The 17,870-nt window shown below is 39.9% G+C and overlaps 1 protein-coding gene and 1 long non-coding RNA gene across 2 annotated transcripts in view; both read left to right on the top strand.

Annotated features, from left to right (window-relative positions):
• The window catches only part of LOC118644293 (Krueppel-like factor 6), a 335,384-nt gene that overhangs the window by 188,788 nt on the left and 128,726 nt on the right, over positions 1 to 17,870 (top strand). The window lies entirely within an intron of this gene.
• Positions 4,100 to 17,870, top strand: part of LOC118644297 — a 47,067-nt gene continuing 33,296 nt past the window's right edge. Inside the window, exon 1 of the long non-coding RNA XR_004962104.1 lies at positions 4,100 to 6,376. This is a non-coding gene — a long non-coding RNA (uncharacterized LOC118644297). The remainder of the gene's footprint in view (positions 6,377 to 17,870) is intronic.

Below are 17,870 nucleotides of genomic sequence, written 5' to 3'. Positions count from 1 at the left end.
ATCGCGAACAAATACATTTATGCACATATCATCAGTGTCGTCCGTTGTTGCAAGAGAAAAAGAATGTCGCGAATACCATGCGAGCGAACAGAAAATTGGGTCATCCGGTTCAAATGAGAGAAATTTTAAGTAGAAAATTAAATTAAGCGATGAGAATACGCGGCTCAATTTAGAGGATATGTATCCCAGAAATTATTCATACATCCTGATATATCACGACGTATTGAAGTTAAACAATTGAAAAGGTCAATTAGAATACAGCGCTGAAATATTCTGCACCTCGATTGACGCGATTTCCTTTTTAATTTCGAAATATTTTACAATCAAGGGAATCTGAACGCCAAGAGCCAGCGATAGATTTCCATAGCAGATGGGAGGCGGCGCAAGTTATAGTGGTCGTAAGAGAGTACCTGCTATACCTTGTGTATAGACAGTACGCCTTGAGGCGAGCAGGCGAGGCGTGCACGTAATACACCCAGACAATATTCATGTAGACTCGAAATCTTGCCAAAGTTCGGGCCAGGGATGAGAAACTCCGCAGGATTGGATTCAAATATGGTTCGGCATTCTCTTTCGGATCTTTATAAGTTTTATTAAGTTACAATTGCGCATAAGAAAAACTTTATTTCAAAAAAAAAATCATTGAAAAATGAAACGTACTTTTTTGTACGTACGATATGTTTTTTATTTGATAAAATGTTGCCAGTTTGAACATTTTTAGTATGCTTTGGATTTTGGACGCTATATTTATACAAACGTGAATAGTTTTTATGTCAGAGTTCGTTTTGGTAAGCACTGACTTGTGAGTAACTATAAACACGCTGTAAAAATAACACAGGCTTGCAAAAAAAGTATGTCGTGCTGCGGTCGAGAACATGTTATTCTTATGTATTTTGATCTGTTAAACACGAATCTGAAGTCAAAAATTGATCATACAAATCATTCTACACATCCCATTTCAGGGCAGTTATAACTAATTATTCGTAGAATGATTCGCATCATCAGCGACTCCCATTTTTGACTTCAGATTTGTGTTTAGCAGGTCAAAATACATAGGAATAGCATGATCTCGATCCCCAGCACAACATACTTTTTTGTGTGCTTGTGCAATACAACGCCTTTTTCTTCTCTAAAAATACAAATTTAATTTCTTATTCTTGCTCCTTGAATGACGTTCTTGCTACATTAAATAAGACACGATGATTATTGAGGCCAAAAAGAGAATGTACTTATGATGGAAAATAATAATAAGCTTAATCGATAGCGTATAAAGACTTTATTCATGAAAGATCAGCCATTCAGGTTTAATTATTCCATTGATATCAAGTTATTTACTTTGGCGGCGATTAGACAAGAATATCGTCACGTATAATTGAATATCAATTATTGAATGTTATCTTCCCTCTATTATTTTGCAAGTATTCCAGAATTAGTTTTGCTTGCTATAATTGAGGGGGCCGCATTATCTGCGAAAACGTATCCTGCAAAAAATGTTCTCTCTCGCGTTTAACTGCGTCTTTACACGCTTTTTTTGGTTCGTGATAATCGTCGTGCTTCTAATACAAATTATTGCCACGGTTCCCTTTTTTTAGAAAAAGTGTGGCGTTGCTTGTCCCAGCTGTTGGTTTCAATTTGCAAACGTCTCGAGTTTTTTTTTACGTGTTTTTTTTTTCACAAAACTCTCGTGTTTGGATATGCGCCAACAGGAGCCGAGGACGCAACAGCAACGTCGATCAAATCGGAGACATCGATTATTGTAATCGGCCGTATGTAAATTCACGGGATTAGACGATTGACGATCGATGAAAGACGCGACGGGGAACTGGGGCAGATTCGCAAAACGGTTATTTGTGCTCTAAGATTGTATAGCACAGTAACGAGATAAATGAAAGCGGATCGATTTCAGATGCATGGCCACCGCATTGCGTCGTCGGGAGCATCTGCAATGCTGATCATTGATGTATCAATTTCCGTTGCGCGACGGCTCTCGCAAGAAATCGCCGTAACTCATATGCACGCTGAAAGACGTCTGGGATCGTGGTAACGTGCGCCTCTCGTATAAATCAGCAGAATAATGCAAATATCGTTCTGTACCACGACATATCTCTTACCGAAAGTAGCACAGCTTAGAAGCGCTGCGAAGCACGCGCAAACAACCGCGAATCCAGGATGACGCGCCGAGCGGGCAGGCGGGAGCTGGAGGGAACAGAGAGACGCACATGGTCCGGAGAGCGGGTCTAGCGTTAAGCGAATCTTCGAAAAACTGGGTCGATTTTAAATGCGACTCGGTCCGCAATGCGACGATCGTAAATAGCGGCACGCTCCGTCCATCCGTACGCGCGTAGTCCACTCTTTCTCTTTCGCCACTGTCATTTTTTACGTCATTTCGTCATTTCGTCATTTCGTTTTCGATCTCCTTCTACGCTTCTCTTTAAAAACGCTCACGACTTTCCCCCTTCACGTCTGCTCCTCTTCCTCCATTGTGAGAACCGACGAGAGGGAACAGCGCGTTGCTCCATTGCACGCAGAGATTTGGTGATCGCGTCTGCTCTCTTTGCATACCACCGGTCACTCTGTGAACCGCGATCTGCGTTCAGGATAAATACCGGTCGACACGCCACCCTCTGCCCTTCCTTAAACGACGAAGAACGCGTGGAATGCGATCCCGCACGGTCCGCCTGATTGCGAACCGGAACAAATTTACGGCCACAACGTTACGTTCCAGTCGCGGACATTTTACGGCGGATATTTAAAATTTTAACGACAAGAGTACGCGGCCAATCTGAATTTTAACCACCATATGCGTCGTATGCGGTTGTCAACTTGTTCTTAAAACTTTTAATTATAACATTATAGAAGTCGATTGTCAGTACTAAACCATTTCGATCTGCACTTCTGCAGTTACAGTTGACACTCTGTACACACAATCTTATCCCGTGAATTTCTTTTCTTTAAACAACCACCAGTATTAATTATAATATTTGTACAATTTTTTTTAATAAACAATCACAAATACTTTCCAGTGATGTTAAAGTAAGAGTCATCGAAGAGTTTTGTATACTTGTAGTGAAAATTAACTCAGGAGTGTCGTGATCCAACGTTTAAAGAAGAGAAGAAGCCGAAAAACGTTTAATATTGTTGCAAGAAAAAATGGCGCGTGTAAATACATAAATTATACATTGGGGGATATAAGTCGTATAATATCGTAACAATAAATCGTAACAATAAATCCATTTATAAGATACATTTATTTAAATTTACCTTAGTTGCAAGATAAATTAATCACATTTAATTACAACCAGAGATTGTCTATATGTATAATATACAATAGTAAATGAAAATAAAGAATGGAAAACATGGGAATCCTTGTTGCGAAGGGCAAGAATCTTGTGGCGCCTATAACGAGTCAGTCGAAACGAGCGACGCCGGAAGGGCTGGACTCTTTGGTCATTAACCATTCGCAGGAATCACTTTTCGCGAGCGCGTTTGCCTTTCGCCCCGTTAATTAGTGCCAGCTGAACCCGTGCCAAGAAGCTCGTTTCGCGAGGACGGTAGGGCGCTCGCGCCCCGGCCGCGAAACGACGTCCGGACCGCAAACGCTTCGCATTCCGGCCGGCCGCACAAATCTCGTCGACACGCGTGTGACGTTCTGCCCGAGAACAGTCGGGCACGGACAACGGCGCGGTCGCCCTCTCGATGGAGGGCTGCTCCGAGGAATACAACCCCGCGGTTTCGACGCGCAGTCTGGGCCCGTCGTGTCGCTTCACGGCTTGGTTAATACGTCCGAGGCACTCGATTGCAGTCTCCGTAGTCTCGAGATTCGCGGTCAGACAGACGCTCAGCTAATTATAGACGTTAATTGAAAAGACAAGTGGATGAAAGTGGTAATATTTATGGAAATGGTGTTAAAGGAATTTTAATTTTTTCCCCATTGAGATTGCGGCATATCTTTTTATGTATATTTTAATATAATTTAGTGATATATATACACACACACACACACACACACACGCGCACACACACACACACACACGCACACACACACACGCACAAATGATGAGGGGGAGGGGAATGTAATAATCAAAACGCATGGAATTTCTTTCTTCATAAATATTACGCATTATGAAATTGCTAAATTAAATTGAATATCAAATATCTCCAGCTTATAATTATTTTACATATGTGAAAATACATTTATCGAATTCAATCGTTACGTGCCTGTGCATAATTAAAGCGCTTAAATAAAATGTTAAGCTATATCTAACAAATTTGCAAACGAGATCATCAAATTGTTAATGAGATATATTCCGCTCTACCAATTTCGAATTTATTTTATAATATACCGAAAAAAAAGAATCTAAAAATCTAGGAGTAAAATGTGATTAAATCTGTAGATAAATGCAAAATACTGTTTTTCGTCTAACTTAGTTTACGATTATTATTTTTTTATCTTGTAAAAGAGAGTATTAGAGAATAATATCGGGTATGAAATTAATAATAAAATTCTCCTGACGTAAGGCGCAAAACGTGACAGGTAAACAATCCGGACGGTTTCCGGATACGAGCTCGGAATAATTTTGTTTTCCGGAGAGCTAGAAGAGCAAAACTGGCACCCTTTCTTGTTCCATTTCGCTCTTAGCGTGTCCCCTCTTCAAAATGAAGAGGGGGATTCCTGGATCGCCAAAGGGCCGCCTGCGGGGTTTACGACCCTCGAAAGGCCCTTGGCTAACGACATTACGCGTCCACCGACGCGCCCGGTATACTTTAGGAGCTCTCCAATTAATTATTCCGCGGGATTTCGCTCCGATTTAATTACGGTTCTTACCGTTTCGGCCTTCCTCTACGGTCTTTTTCTCTCTCTCTCTCTCTCTCTCTCTCTCTCTCTCTCTCTCTCTTCCTCTCCCTCTTCCTCTTCCTCCCTCCCTCCCTCCCTCCCTATCTTTCTCTCTCTCTCTCTCTCTCTCTCTCTCTCTCTCTCTCTCTTTCTCTCTCTCTCTCTCTGCCGTTAGACTTTCACCTTATCGTACTTTGGCTGCGCTGCTCGATCTTGAAAGGCGAAGATGTGGACGGATTTCTTAATTAGGTGAGGCGACGCGCCGTAGTTTAATTTTCTAGAGAACCGTCCGTTGGCGTTTCTTCGTTCGTTCACCGATCGTAATTAGTTTCGAAATTATATCGTTAATACCAGGTGCTGTAAATACAAGCGCGATTCTGGCAGTCTTAGTAGTGCCGCAAATGTTCTCCATTCGCAAAGTTCAGGGATATTATATTGAACGGAAAGTTGGGAAATCCAACATACAAGTTATTGACCGATAATCGAATGGCGAGATGTCGAAGACTCTCGCTGTTCCTTTTTATCGATTAGCCATTCCCGTTCGACGTCAGGCGATCATCGGAATCCAAGCGGAAGTCGTATAAATAATTCGCGAGGGAACGTTTTCCTGTTCGTTTAGACGAGTCGCCTCTCGATTATCATCGGGTCTTTGATCGGCCTGGCGACTAATTCGGCGAGAAGTCGGCATATGCCGATAATTGGAAAGCAATCGCAATGTATTTTCCTCTACCTTTCGCCTTGATAAGCGTCGACGAAGATCATCACCATGGAAAACGTCGAGCGAGAGATAACAGCCTTGTTCGTGAATATGTAGCACGACTAAAACGACTCCTCGCTATGTTGAGGCCATTAGCAGCATCGGAGTTGTTTGCGGATATCGATAAATACGAAACGTGGGGACGAAACCTGAAGTCTCTAAAAGGACCAAATATATGTGGACGATTTATCTTCTGCTATGCACTATGACAGGACATCGTTCGAGACGACGTTCGACAAAAATCGCATTTCCGATATATTTTCCGAAACCTTACATGAGAAATGAACATTATAAAAAGGTTGAAAGTATCATTATATCAGGCCGTATCTCTTACAGATACATATATATCTATATTAAAGATATATATATGGATTAGCAATAAAGATAGCGCAATATATATAGATACATGGATGGTTTTTCTTCTATGGTCTTTCATATATATATATAGAAAACCGGAAATAGATTTATGTTAAATTAGTTATATGTAAAATATAAAGAAAAATTTATTTTGACATAACTCTGTAACATAGCTTTATAACGTGGCTTATATAATATATTACCCTAGCTTCCTTGCTCATTATTTCGATTATATGTGATAGACCGATGATGGATGAGCGTGTTAGACTTCGGAGAATTACGGACAACTTGAACGACCGGGTCCATTCCGTGGTTGCGAACGATCGCAGGAACGTACTAACGGAACTCGCTGACGAGGGGTCGAGTGTCTCTCACTGACGTGGCATAAAATTCCAACGATGCCCACCCTCCCCGGGGTAATCTCTACGGTAATGTCTTCTTCCATAGCGCATATATCTATTATATATATATCTATTATATAGTGTGTGTGTACACACACACACACACACACACAATATATATATATATGTGTGTATATATATATATAAATATAAACTTACCCCCGAAATGAATTCAGGAGTCTGTGAGTCCTGCGTTTGCTCCATTCTGTTTAGAAATTTCTGCTCGAGCCCAACCCGCGCGACGCACGCTGGACTAACATGCGAAATTTAATCTCTTGGATGCACTCCGTAGAATTAAAATATGTCCGGAGGGGAACGCGCGAACTGCGCAATGAAATCGGAAGATTGTTTCGTTTGCGAGCAGCTTCAAACGCAGCTTCGTCGTAATCACGGCGTAACAACTTCGCCGAGCGATTAAATTAAAAAGGGCTCTTACTCAACTCGTCCCGTTGAGAGCAGTACTCTGTGATACACACCGCGAAACGTCCTAATGCAAAATCGCGACGGTGAAGAAACAGTATATTCCACAAGTTGATCATAACGCATATATGTATATTATGTATAACATGCAATGCGCAAGAATAATACATAGAGGCAGACAGAAATTCATAAACACATTTAATAAAAGACATTGCAATGGGTATTTAATATCATCTGAATGCTAATTTACTTTTGATATAAAAAATTAATAAACTGAATATGAAAATAGTATATTGATGTACTTATGTTAAATAAAAGAATATCCTTTTCTTTTAATTTTTAACAAAAATATTTATTGAGTTGTATGTTGCGAGCTTGTACACAGAGAGAAAGATTTCTTTAGGTTTAATAAACAGTTTTGTTTGACTATTCTAAAGTATGTATTTCTTTGTTTTTAACCAATTTTATTGAATCTAAAGAAATGTGTATACAATTGATTAAAACCAAAGAAATATATGCTTTGGAATACTCAAACAAAACTGTTTATTAAAGTTAAAGAAATCATACAAGTAACACAGAAAGAAAGATTTCTTTAACTTTAATAAACATTTTATACGTGAGGCCGGTGGTTTGAAATACATTAACGCAGAATCACATATCATGCTTGTGACAGACGAAGACGAGAAGAACGGGAGGGTGAGGATCTTCATCTTATAGGGATGGAAAACGTTTATCCGACACGACAAAAAAGTACGGAGAGCTAATGGCGCGCGTGATGCTGGTGATTCAGAAAATTGTGGATCGCAGGGCGTATAATCGGACTAATATCGTCAACCTGATTCCCGCTCTCACGTACCGAGCGAACCACTTCTCATCTCTTGCTCGCAGCTTTGCTATCACATCCCGCCCCCGCCATACGACCGTCTCTGTCTCCTTTCTCAATACGAAGATCTGAAGGAAATCTCACTAGGAAGCTTCATTTTCCAGGGCAACGCCTCCGCTTAAAGCCCGCATCTTCCTCTCTCGTCATCGTACTTCTTCTTTACTCGGAATCCGCAAAGGACTCTCGCCGCGTAGTGACCCTGAAATCCGCGCCTTGCAATTTTCGTATCTCCCAAGGTGGGCACACTCACTCTCTTTGGGAAAATACGATTCGAGTAAGATTTATTATGAAATATTCTGTTATCGTTTTGCCAGTCTCATCCCCTTAACGCTAACAAGACGAATATTGTTGATAAATAGAAATCAATCCAAATGATTTCATAATGATTTAATACTTTAACGATTCTCTTGATACTTACTTTCATTATGTTCACTATGTTAATTATATTTTTGTAATTAATGTAGTTTACGAGATATAATATGTCTACTTCCTGAAATATATTAGCTTATGTTACAGTATGGCTATTTGTGTTCTCTGTCACACTTCAAGGTGATAATAATATCGAAGATTTAAAAGGCATACCTACTCTTTTTATCATGAGAACGTTGCTAGCAGCAACGGTTGACTCATCGTACTTCCTGTTTCTGGAAGAACCAGACATCAAGAGGAGCTCGAGCATGACGTAGGCGTTATCTACGTTTTTATCGTATGGGACTATGTGACAAGTTACCTTCGTACGGTCATTTAATTGCTTTCCTCTAACTGGAGAGACTTCTTCCTTTTCCGAATTGGACAACCGGACGCCTATTTACGTTTATCCTTTCCCTTTAACCGATTATCGAATAGAAAGATTTTTTTCTCTTTGGCCAGAAAAACTGACTTTCTCTATTTGGTACGGTGATTTGATCAGTTCGAGCATTAATTTGGGACGCGTCCCCCTTGTAACTCTGAAATCATAACGAGCGTCACAGATCGATGCTCGTTCTGCTCGGTCGTCCTGAGTAATCGTCTTGCTCGTGCTCGGAGCTTCGAGAAATTTCTTCTCTACGAACGAACTCCATGGACGATGATGTAGACACTCCGCGCGTGTTATCCATCCCCGTGCCCTCTTCTTTGCTCATTCACTCCGGTGGACTCTCTTTTTCTCTGTTTCTCGTTCGATCCGCCGTAGTAGTCCACGTGATGCGACGGACGATGCTTGGAGTCAGCGTTTCTTGCGCCCCGCTGATTTCTCGTACCATCGTCGTCCCTCGTTTCCGAACGACAACGATGATGAGGAGCGCCCTGAGTGCGCCGGACATATCTGCGAAGGATTCGTTCGCTCGATAGTCACTGTTTTTGGGACTGGACGAAGCAATTCCTCGTTTTTTTTTTTTCCATCGTACCTTGTCAATACAATAAGTTCGATGAGGCTGTATTCTTTCCTCTCTCGCTCTTTCTCTCTCCTCCCCCGCTCACTCGCCTGAGCATCGTTACACGGCACTTCCCTCAGGCCGAGGACGATCGATATTCTCAGCTCGCACGGTCAACTTCCGGTCGCCAGACCGAACGACCAGAACGAGGTAATTCGTTGAAACGAGAGCGGTGCGCAGCCGGGCGCAACGGCAGCGTACGATACGGCGTGGACCCCTCCGTTGCACTCGCGGGAGGTACCGCGCGCGCGATGGTATAGCCGTGCACGGTGCATCTGGACGATGTTCATGCCATTTGGTAGCCGAGCCTTACCACCCTCCTGGGCGCCATCCGTCTACTCTCGCTCGCTTCTCCGCCACCCATCCCACAGGAGTAATAACACCCTTGACTCCTCGTCCACTCGATCTCCCTCTCTCGCGCTGCTTTTCTCCCTGAACCCGTCTCCCTTTTCCATTCTCTTCGTCTTCTTCCATTTCATCGTTTCACCTTTCCCGTTCCACGGCCCTTCTTATTCCCAACGACACGACCGCGTATTCTTTTCCCGCACATTCCTAGGTTATACACATAACTGGAGTTCTTACACGTGTACAGTGACAATCTCAAGATATCATTGTTGCAGTAGGAAACATTGAATATTCCTTGGATATTTTAACGCGGTTCGTGTTTGTTTCTTTTTTTTTTCTAACCACGAGTTCTGGTTATTATCTCAAGAGATAGCGAACCTTTTGTTATAATAGCGTTACGCTTGCTTGCTGTACCCTTTGCATCGCTTAATTGGATGAATCCCGGTGTACTTAGGATGATTAAGACGATATGTTTAATCGAATATGGCATATTTTTCTCGCACGATATAATAATTTTCAAGGAAAATTTTGCAACATAAAGATTATTAGAGAGTGTCACTTTGGACATCGCGTACTTAAACTATATACCTATATGTAGGAGAATGTTTTACAAATATGACTGATATATGTAGAGTCACATGGCGCATGATTCACAAATGTATGCGTCACATTGATTGAGATAAAATACATCAGACAGCCGCACGCACATGATCACGCCCTGCATCCGGCACTCCTATGTGAAGGGAGAAGTGGTTAGTAAGTAAGTACAGGGGACTTACACCCTTCAAGATTAAGAGAAAGAGATAACCGGCTTACACCCCCTAAAGCCGGGTTAATTAAAGGCCATTCCACTAAAATCGTGATCTCCGGAATGGCGACTGCGAAATCACCGATCGTATCATATAGGAGGAGGGCCGGGGGGGGGGGATCGGTGTACACTTATCTTATGAAAAATCAATCAGTCTATGGATCTTTCCAGTATACTAGAGAAAATATATAAATCGTAATTCGACTGTGCGATTAAATTAATTTAAAATTGAACGGAAAATTATCGTTACATTTTGAGAAGAATAAACATAATACTTGTATAATCACATTTTTTTAGCGATTAATTTTACAGAAATCAATGTATTGTTAAACATATTTATTGAAAAATTAATCGAACGATAGAACATATTTCCCCTGCTCGCGATTGCGTTCGCTCTTTGTCCTCGATTTCTCATTTCGTATAAGCTTTTTCACCGGGGCAAAAGCCGAATTATCTCACGTTTAATTATTCTTTTAACTGCGCTCAGTCGCCAACACGACTTGTGAATATACGCGCAAACACGCACTTTGGCGAATGTGATCGTGGCTACACATACACGGTACAGTCGTATTTGTAGGCCATTGTCGAAGGGCTCCGTTCTCGGTTTAATTGCGGAAACACGTGACCGCTACGTTAAAAAAGTGCCAGAGGGCATCGCTTCTCCTCTCCCTTTCGCTCTCCATTTGATACTATTCGTATAACTGGGCATTGTATTATCGCGTCCTGCGGTCAAATGGATCAACTTTTCTGTTTGAATTTCAATTAGTTTTATAAATTATGTTAGCACATACCTGCAAACGTATAATCAAATTTAAAAATGTAAAAATCAATTAAAATTATTCTTGTGGAAATTTTCGTGAGAATTTCTCGTGATAAATTTTTTAAGAGATTGTTTACGATAATAATTTTATTAGGTCAGAGGTCAATTAAATGTAATAAAATGTAGATATTTAAAAAATTGCTGTAAATACGGTTAAAATTTTCTTAAAATAAAAGATTTATTGATCAAAATATGTCAAAATTATTTAACTCTGATTCATGTATATGAGTTCTAATTTATTTTCTAAAATCTGTATTTATACCAAGACTTATTGTAAAACTTGCTATAATTCCACACTAATTGCACGTAACGATTATGCATCTGATTTACGAGTCATTTATAGTGAGGCGAATTTTAATTTTGTATCTCCAATCTTTTTCTGTCAAATTTCTCATACATATCTCTCTCTCTTGTCCCTCGCTTCCGGTGTTCTGTTTCTTCACTCTCGTTATTTCACGCGTATGTAATACGTGCTCGTATAAATAAAGCTGAGAAAGCGCAAGGGAATGATAAATGAAACGAGAACGGGATGATCATACTGGGATGGCCGATGAGGAGACATCGATTGAAAACATGCGGCAAGATAGTCTTGATGAAAAAAAAGTTTGTTCTCTCGAATCGGGATCGATCGTGAGTCGGAGCGTCGCGGTATTCCAGAAAAATCTGTCCTTTTCGTCGTTTCCGTTCTCTCGACTTTCGACTCGCATAGAAGTTCCGCGAAAGACTCATTTAACTTTCTTCGTTTCGAAAGAAATTATCCAACTTGTAACGCGGCACTGAGACCGCAAATCGCAGAATAATGGAAAATCTTTCTCATCGTAGCATCCATTGATCCGAGCGGATCACTCGGAAACGTGACGTTTTTAATGAATAACAGAGCGCATTTTCGTATTCAAGAATTTTATCGGAAATTTAAAAAAAGAATGTAGTTATTATATAAATCCACATTTTTCATTGTGGACGCAGACTGCACGATATCATGAATCTTTTATTAAAAATAGCAGTAAAGAAATATTTTATGAAATTTTATAAACAGAATATAAAATATAGAGAAATTTTGATTCAGTTAATGCTAAAAAAATAGAGATACAATTTTATATGTTATTATTATATATTATGTATTAGATTTTAATGTCTTTATTTTAAATACATGATTAAACTCTTTTACACAAAAAATTACTACAACGTTTGAGTAAGAGATTAATTTATGTGAATAACTGGAGAGCAATTTAATGGACGTATAAATGTGAAACGCAACGAATACATCTCGCTTATCAGGGACACTTTAAAAGCGCCGGAAAATAGAGGAACTTAAAAATGCATTTGGCGGAAATTTATTACAATCGGTTACATCGCGATGAAAAGTCCCGTTAAACAGACTGAATTAGAGGGGACGTGGGAGAAAGAATGGCGAGAGGATAGATAGCGGAGACAAGAACGAGGAGGGAAGCGAGGAGGAAAAGTCCGTAATTACGGCTGGCAATTATTTTCTCTGGACCGAGCAGAGAAACTGGAGGCCGGGGTCAGAGGAAAAGGCGAGAACGAAATCGTAGTTACTAGAAGTTAATTAAACGCGGACAGCGATTACGTGATCCATGGAATATGGCACGACAATTTCACCGAGTTTCCGCTATCGAAACCTTTTTCAATCTTCTTCCGATTCGCTTTATACATGTCTTCCGCTGTCTCTTGCTGAAGAATGCATGTCTAAAAGCATTTTTGTTGTCCTGATATTAAACGAAGCCGTAAAACCATGTCAAGAAAATTACAATTGTAATTAATCAAAACAGATTTGACGAGAAATATCATGAAACATTAGTATGTTTGGTATGTTTTCAGAAATTATGCCCCATGTATTCCGGTTTCGCGCGCATAAATTTTGCTAATAGCTTTTAATTTTGGAAATTTAAACTTTCAGAAACTGCAGGGTTAGGAAATCTCAAAGCAAACGAAAAATAAGTTAAGGATTGAATAACTTCTTGGTCTTTATAATTTAAATTTTAATAGTAGTAATAGTGGGGACGAATTGAATTATATTAATTTCTATATGTCACCTAGGTCTAAAGTGTTCCTCTGTGACTTCCACTACAAGGATTACATATTTAAAAATCTGTATATATGAGTAGTGTGGGCTTGAACTAGCGATCTATCACTTACTCCTTTTACACAACATTTCCAGTTTAAACTTTAAAGATATGAAATTTTCTTTTCCCTTTTGTTATCTATATTCTTCTATTTTTATTTTACATTTGTCGTTTAGACTTTTTTTCTCTTTCGCGAATTTGCATACATTAAAGTTCAAGTGATACGTCCTCGCGGCGATCTCGCGGCTTGGTGTCGTCGTCGCTGTCGCGATACTGGATGCGATTACGAGCCGACAATAAGTTTTCAGATGCAGCGGTCCAACTTTCGCGAGACGCGGGCGAACTAAAGTTCTGTCGTCGGAAGTTTGGCGTCGCGACTCGCGAGCAAGGACGCTCGGCGCGGCGTGTCGCTTGTGTTGAACTTTGCAGAACGTAGCTACATTTAATTGCTGACACTGTCGCCACGGGATTCCGAGCGTGGTTTCTTCGATATTGAGTACCGTGAAGCTTTGAGAATGGCGTGTTGGAACACTGCCGAGTAATTTCTTTCACTGACCAGTAGAAGCCAAAAGCTACAGTTATTATGTCATTTGATTAATTATTTGTTACAGTTATGAATAACTAATATAATTTTTTGCTATTTGGCTTTTTTCTGGTTATAATTACGCTGATATCAAGTTTGTCGAAATTAATCGATGGATACATTTCTTTTTATAAACGTCACTGATGTGAATGAAGTAATTTTAGGACAGTTATTATTGCAACTTGGAACTAGATTTTTTTTTGTGATTAAAAAAAATTGGTTTGTATTGATCGCGCTCAATAATGGTACTTTGTCTCGAAATAGAAAATATTGCAGACAGAAATAGTGTCGAAGTAAAACTGTCGTTTCGATTGATCTGTGTAAAACGATATTTCATCTCTGACCTCTGCACTTTTCGAAATGGCTTCTACATATTTCAAATCGGGTCGAGATCGACGTATTTTTTCAAATTTCGATGACACATTTTACGTTCTGTGGATCGTTGCAATTACAATTTCAATAGCACTTTTTTTATTTGTGGCCTCGCTTTTAGTTTTTTTCACAACAAACGCGATATCGTGGGCGGATCAGAAATTGGATTGTACGAGAAGGAAACACATCGAAACGCTATATTTAAGGAAATATGTGCGTGGGCGTTTCGCCGTCGCCTCTCAGAAATATCTCGTTTCAATATTCCACGACATGCCGCGTCTCGCGCCCTTTTTCCCCGAAAATGCATTCTCAGCGAGGGTAGACAGCTGCGAGGGATAGCAATCTCGGGCGGGTGCGAGAGGGCTTCGACGGAGGTTTACGACGCAGACTGTTTCTCTCAGAGATCAATTCGCGAATTCGACCAATGTCGACGATAAGCGGCGAGGCAAGTGGAAGAGCCAAAGCGCCGAAGGTTCGGTCGGATGAATCGAAGGCGCAAGAGTCTCGGGCGCTTTGAAAGAGAGGGGTTGCTTTGCGAGTTCCACGACGGGGCAGCAGGGACAGCGTCCTTATACTTCAAATTAAAGGGAAATTCGAAATACCGACCACTTGCTCAAAGCGACGAGCCTTTCCATCACCTCCTTTCCTCGTCCTATCGCTCTGTCCTCGTTCTTAATCGAGTTCTGCGTTCTTCCTCCGCGGTTGTTCCCTTCGCTCTTTCATCTCTTCGGGATCTCTTTCACTCGAGAGATATTGTCTCTGCTCTCCTCTTCGAAAGGTGTTTAAACTTTTCAAATTGAAATTGTTTTCGATATATCCAGGTGAGTGCTCTTGAAAGAAAGGGGCGAGACAAAACGCACCAGTCTGCCCTTCTATGAAAATTTGATACAACTTTGAGATCTCAGACCGAGCTCAACCGTTCGATTTTAGCCCTCTTATCGTCAACAGTTTAATATTCGACTTAATATTGTGTAGTCTGTGATACACATCATTTTTGACATTTTTACCTTTCCTCACATTTTTAGTTATTTTTCTCAAACACATTTCATCTATTTTTGTTAAAGGTACAAACATGTTTCATTAATAATTCTAAATCTTATTATTAATTGGATTTCAATAAACTTATTCTTTATTTGATAATTTTATTATTTTTATTTTTATTTAAATTATTAAAACATTGAAATATTATTTTTTATCAACGAAATGATTGGGACAAAAAATAATGTAAAGTATCACTTTTTTTATAGATAATGTAGATTTTATATACAAAATGAAATTAACTTTTAATTTCGGCTTATTCTTGTTGATTTGCGCTTGAATAGCGCAATTTTATTAGCATGTGTTGTAAATACTATTTCAACTTTTGGTACTATTTCAACTTTTTGCTTCTTTAATAATTTATAGAGCTTTTTAAATTTAATAGAGCTTTTAACGTGAAAAGTCATGTTTTAATTGTAGCCGAAATATTTACTAGAAATAGTACCTTTCCTCGATTCATATCTTTCCATCACTAGGCAACTCGTAAAAAGTTTATGTCGCGCGCGTGAACGTAACATTTTGTGCAACGCTTCCATTTAACTGAGTTATTCACGCTTGATTTTTTAATATACCATCCGCCGACCAAAATAAACATTCGTGGAAAACAGTCGAAACTTTTTCGCGTATAGGGCAACACAACGTAACACAATGCAACGCAACGCGTAATATAAATGTAACGGCGTTTTCTTTTGAGCTGTTTAACTATAACGATTTCGAACTGACACTTTAATAAATTTAATGAAAATAAAGGTATTTTATCTTCTTCAAAACATCATTGTGAGCGAAAAGTAATGGCGATGGAAAATCGCGTTTCTTTTGCGACCGTGTCCTCCTCTTTCTTCTCCTTTCTCGCCTTCTCAGTTTGCAGGTGCATGTCCTCGCGATGATGCTCGCGCGCAAAGGTGTTTTTATCGGCCATTGTTCGGTCCGTTTTCCAATTGCACACGCGAGCGTCAGCCGAACGGCGTCATTGTGCCCGATGTAGGTTGCCAGCGTAGTGGACCTACTCTTCTTTACGCCGGCAAACAGAGAACGCATAACAAAGTAACGTAAAACAATGTCACGCGATTCTCGCGCGCGTTCCTTTATCTTCCGCGTAGCCTATTCCACGATATTTCCCGTTTTCCCTCTCGTTTCGTTGCTGAAGCGAGTGAAAGCGGCACGTGGCAATAATACCGCGAAGCTCTAACATTCACGAGCTGCCTCTTTCTCGTAATAACGTACGCGCACCGCCGGTTCCTATTCAAGTTGAAACTACTGGAATTTTGCGAGCGTACGAATCTCAAGACAATGGGAAGCGTTTATGAATTTCCGTAAAAACAGTATTATGGATTAACAGTATCTATGCCATTCCAATCAATGAAACTTTTCTGTTATTGAACAATACATTAATATGTGTGTGTATTTGTTGCATTTATATAATTTATTTAAAAAAATGACTGCATTATCGAAGAATAGAATATTAAATAGCTTTAATCATATTATTTGACAGATTGTTTCCTTTTTTGTTAACTGGAAGTATCTTCCATTGAAAATTGATTAACCAATATATATTTACTGCTTTACATGTTGCACTGTAGTTTCATTCAGTTCGTTTCGTACTTGTGATGGGTTTTATTCCGTACCTCGCGTTTCTGTTTATCCCTCAGTGAGACTCAACAGATTCGGGGACGGACATGTTTTACATCAAAAGTCGAACGCAGTCTAGCCTGTTTTCGTCATTCCTCGTTTCTTCGTCGCGCCGAATAAATAACTAATTCCGGATCTCTCCGCATATCGAGAAAACTTTGATCAGCTCCCGGTTGCGCGCGTCGTGCGCGCGACGCCCCGACGCGCTGCTTGAATGCAAACGCGCCGCTCCAATCGCACGAGGCATGCATACTTCATTATCCGTCCCTTCTAAGTTCTGCTTCTCTCCTACAACGTACAAACTGTCTGAATCAAACCCCAGTATTTCAATCCGTCCTTTCTTTCATCAATGCTACCGCAACGTTATTCGTTGATAAGTTTTTTTGTACCGTCGTATAACATTGAATACATGAATATATTTAGAATCAATCTTAATATTAAGTATTATTATTGGGAAACAAACGTTGTTCTCTACGCAAATACAAAGTTTAGTCGTAGAAATTAGTCATAAAATTACAGTGTGTCTGTGATCACGTTATCTTATAATTTTAAAGTCGCTGGATGCTTTCGAAAAGTTACTGATTACCATTATATTCTTAATTTTTCACTAGTCCCACTTGGCACTTAATGTTTTTGTTAAATATGTCACGCTGCACTAGCATGACACGTATTAAAAATTTCAAGCCAAGTGTTACGATCAAGCACGATGACGGAGATGTAATTTAAATGTGAGTTTAAATTTTCAGAAACGTAAGTAGTATCCGGACCTCCGTTTGCTGTCCGTTCCCGTTTATGGCATGCGTTTATATGAGTGCCAGTGTGCAGGTTCTAGCACGCTCAAGAAGTTACTTAACTCGTGATACGCGACGTTTGGGGGGACTTCCTTAATTTCCGGGAATACGGGCTCTTCCGGCTGACGTTCTACTCGACAGCAGACAAGCCCTCATTAAGATTTTAGGAGGCGGTGTGCGTTCTCGTTCGGATAAATGCCCGTGGGTAGTTCACAGACGGAAGACAAAGTCCAATCTTTTAAATTGTAGAACAATTTATCATGTAACGATATCGCTATTGTAAATAATAATGCATTTTATCCTGAATTATTTGATTCTTATTAAAGAATTAGATAT

Source organism: Monomorium pharaonis, chromosome 2, assembly GCF_013373865.1.
Source record: "Monomorium pharaonis isolate MP-MQ-018 chromosome 2, ASM1337386v2, whole genome shotgun sequence".
In the NCBI taxonomy this organism is placed as follows: Eukaryota; Metazoa; Arthropoda; class Insecta; order Hymenoptera; family Formicidae; genus Monomorium; species Monomorium pharaonis.
The sequence above is the reverse complement of the archived record's forward strand: the minus strand, read 5'-3'. Positions and strand labels throughout refer to the sequence as shown.